Raw genomic sequence first — 4565 nt, 5'->3', positions numbered from 1 at the left:
TTATTATTATTATTATTATTATTATTATTATTATTATTATTATTATTATTTGCTTTAGCAGGCCTTAAAAATCTTTATTCAACAAGACCAAAAATCTCAGTGGTCTGACTAGTTGATCCCTAAAATAGTATCTTAGTCAAATTAAGACATGACAGATATTTACTCATAGCGCAATAATTATTTAAAGCAATTAGACTGTTTTTTTTTTTTGTTTGTTTTTGTTTTTTTTTTAATTAAGACCTCTGGTGGTTTGTTGAAGGCACGCGATCTCAATGGGGCTCCCCCTAGTGGTGAGACAAGCTGGAATCAATGAAGATTTCTGATGAGGATGTTGTTATATTGCCCATTTAAAGCTGAGTAAATATGTGAACAGATGTATTTATAAAGTGACAGGATATAACAGATGGATACGAGATGAACTGATCAGAATAGATGTGACGAATTGATTCTGATAGCTAGGGTCAAAGGGCAATCAAGAATCTCTTGGGATGATTTCCAAAATAAGGGAGACATAGGATGATTGTAACATGGGGAGTGTTGTGACGCCATTCCACCACTTTTAGGGAACAGATAGAAGTCACGTGATTCTTTCAATATTTAGCCACCATGACATACATGGTGGATGTCAGTGCAGAAGGTTTGTGTGTTCCAATTTTAATGAGAAAAAAAAATGATTTAGAGATAAGAAAGTAATTTTTTGACCAAAGGTAAATTTCATTTGGTACTTACACCATTGGAGCTACAATCACGTGACTGTGAGCTGAAAATGTAACTTTTCAATCCTCAGATTTTCAGCTGAGGATTTAATTTTCCTCAGCTAATTTCAAAGCACAGTTAGCTACTACAGCTAATACAATTAGCTGCACTATGGCTGACAGAAGTATGGTGGGTTGTAGACCAGTAGGCCTGTCACAATAAGCAATAAATCCATTAATCGCTTGATAAATTAAAACAAGCTCAGTAATTTCCATTTGCATGATTTATCATTTTTTTCATTTCTCTCTTTCTACCAAAAACTGGATGTCAAGAGGCTTCAGCCTGGTCCACTGGTCACAACTAGCCCATTTTTTGACAATTGTGTTTACACAGATTTACATAGATTCCCTTCAGAATTCTTGTCATTCTTAACATGGCAGGCCTATTTACAAACTTGGTCTTATGTATTTAACAGCATAAAATGATTGTACTCTTCATGTATTTCATAAAGATGACATCAGTCAAAGTGATACATGCCACTGTGGATCTGTTACTTTATAACTTTAATTTAATAGAGATGGCCAAAGTTACTCCAGTAATTAAAGCTGAGGACCAAAATGTTTTCACTAATAACAGAACAGCATCATCACTTTTCCAGGTCTGTAAAATCCTGGTAAAACTGATCCACATCCATGGCAGATGACAGCACGGACAACAAATCTTTTGTCACTGATTTAGTTTCAGATCAGATCAAATCAATATGCTTTTTTTTTTTTAGTGAATATGCAAATGAGTACTGTCCCCTTGTTCATGTGTACTCTTTCTCACATACACACATAAATTGAATGGAAGTTAAAGTTATGGCCCATCAAAAACAGTGACAGATATTGTTCTGGGTTCTATTTCTCATTTGTTGTAAAATGGAATCCACAATGTGGCCTCTGTTTTTGCTTCTTTTTTTTTTTTTTTGTATTATTGTTACAACTCATTTCACCTTGTATTGCAACGTAGCGATCCCAGTACTGGAGTAAGTTGTAACAGAGGAGGTCTGTATCTTTGACATTAATTCAAAGTCTGTAATATACTTAAAGGGTTTTCAGTCAGTACCATTTGTAGTAAACACACATGAGTATTTTGCATAGCAGTTTGAGAAGACTATCTCCAAAACTCAAGGAGTTAGATATGCTGAAGAAAAAAGTGTTACAGTCTCGGTCTTCACTACTTTTGAAAATTATCATTACTCTTTCAGGATGTTGATCATAATCATTAAAATAAATGTTTTAAAAAACCTGTGTCAAAAGTAAATTAAAATAGGAAGGAAGGTAATTTGCTGTTAACATGCTCCTGTTTGGTTTGCTTGATCACAATATTTTTTTCAAGGTCAAGCAGTCAAAGATGAAGTCATGAGTTGTAGTAGTTTTCTGGTCAACAGCCAGAATGTTTGACAACCACTAAGCTGAATGAAAATATCTCCATTGAGATACTGAGAGTTCTCTTATAATGTTCCCGAGTATCTCCACAGCTACAGGTGTAGGGACTTGGTCCCATTCTACAAAATTAGTCTACAGTATCTATCCAAATTACTCCAAATAAGGGAACAGTGGGCCAACAGGATCGTGAATGTCAGGCCCATTGATTAACATGGGGGCCACAAAGATCAACCCAACATATGAGCTGTTGTAGCTCAGACTGCTGAAGAAGGTTCTGTCAGAAAGGTGTCTGGGCAGTTTACTAGGTGTGTGGACTAGCTATTCAGACCGCCCATACTGAAAGAACCAACAACATAACGAAATGGGACTGTAAGTACAAGAACCAGATCTCAGAGCAATGGAAGAAAGTGGTCTTGTCCAATTGAGCTCATTTTCCAATAAATTGCATGTTTGGTCAGATGTTTTTCTGAAAAACACATAGTTCCAGAATCTTTTGTAGGAAGAAGGCAAACTGGGAAAGGTTATGATGCTTTGGGCAATATTCTGCTAGAAAACATTGGATCCTTACCATCAATGTTGAAGTTTCTTGACACATATTTAAAAAAGCTAATTAGAGACCATATACATACTCTCATGGAAACAGTATCACCTGAAAGTGGTGGCCTCTTTCAGCAGCTGTAAAGCAAAGACACTCCTGAAATAGTTTGAGGAGGGTAAGAATTTGTTGAAGTAGTTCACTTGGCCTCCAGTTTCCCCAAATCTTTCCAATCAAGCGTCTGTGGGATGAGTCTGATTCATGAAGGCTTCACCTCACAGCTGCAGAACTCAAAGGCTCTGCTGCCAACGTCTTGGTGCCAGATAAAACAGCACTCCTTCAGGGGTCGTTGGACATAGCTTGATGGGCCAGGGCTGTTGTTTCAGCAATAGAGGTACCAACACAAGTCTAGGCAGGCGGTGATAATGTTATCCCTGGCCAGTGTTGTTTCTTTATAAAGGTTTAATGTAATGTATGTGGAAATGTTCAAACAAGCGTAGTCCAAACCTCATTAAGCTCAGCACATCACATAATCTGCCTATGAAGTGTTTGCTCAGCAGAGGGTCTATGGACAGAGGACAGCTCCTATTTATCACTGTGTTTCACCCCTGACCTCCCACAGTCACAGTTTGGTCTTCGCTCAGCCTACAACTGCTCCTACAAATATTAGGGAGCACAGGGGCAGAAAGCACGGCCCTGCCCCGGGGGGTGGGTGGCGGGTGACGACTTCAGACTATCTCCTGTTTGTCTCCAGCATGATTTTGTTTTGCAAGTGTGCTGTGGCTACTGCTCAGCACAGACCTGCATCAGACAAGCGCTGTCTCTGTCTCCCAGATATATTTGTACAATAAATAAAGGGGAAGGGCTACAGCCAGGCTGCTGTTTTGACTTCATCATTTATAATTTGTGCAGTTTATTCCCCGCACCCCCCTCTACACACACCCACAGAGATTTTCTGCTGGAGTGGCAGGATCTTTGTGGATAAAAGCAGATAGTGGTGCAATCACTCTGGGTGAAAGCTACAGGAAGATGAGTTGCTGTGTTTAAAGATAACTTGAGAGATTTCAGATTGTGGGTTAGTTAATATATCATTGCTCATCAGTGACCAGTACCGCAGAGTTCCTGGAGGTTTTCTTACTGGGAGAAACATTGATAGACAAACTAATCTAGAAATAAAAACAGAACAATTGTATAAAAGAAGGATGAAGTTGGATCATTTCAAAAAGGGTTGTTTCAGTGCAGAATGCATCCCAGTATGACAGTATAGAGGCCCAGAGAAGGTGAAAACATTGGTTGGAGATATTCAGGACCAGCCCATAATTTAAGCCTACAAGGGGCCATAATTTAAATTGGGGCCCTTTTTGTCAGTGAGCAGTGAGCACCCACCACAATGTCTCCTATATTTTCCAGGTTGATTTGTGTAAGCAGGGCCTTAAAGGTAAATCATTTAATTGATTGCTCATCAAATTATCTGTTACGCATCATTAACTAAAAAAAATAAATAACATGTGATTCTTTCAATATTTAGCTCCTCAGGGTAATGTTATTTATTGAGGAACTGCAGAGCAGACAGACTTCACCACCATCACCATGGAGAAGAGATTCCCTACCTGAGCATCACCACCACCTTTCACCTGTGGTAACAGAGGGGTGATAGTGGCAATGGTTGTAGGAGTTTGTGTTGCAGTGGTGGGTTGCTGGTTTGATCTTTGTCCTACACACCTCTGTTGTGTCCTTTGGCAAGTGGCTACAATCCATTACCTTCCTATCATCAGCATGTCAATGTGTCTGTGTGGCCTTGAAAGTGCTATGCAAGTCTGATGTAATTTCATATAAGTGTACTCAAGTGTGTAAACTTATAGCAAACTTAAAAGATTATTTTCAGGATAATGCAAATCCTACTT

This window comes from Poecilia formosa, unplaced genomic scaffold, assembly GCF_000485575.1.
Source record: "Poecilia formosa unplaced genomic scaffold, Poecilia_formosa-5.1.2 Scaffold91, whole genome shotgun sequence".
In the NCBI taxonomy this organism is placed as follows: Eukaryota; Metazoa; Chordata; class Actinopteri; order Cyprinodontiformes; family Poeciliidae; genus Poecilia; species Poecilia formosa.
This window is presented reverse-complemented; position numbering follows the sequence as displayed.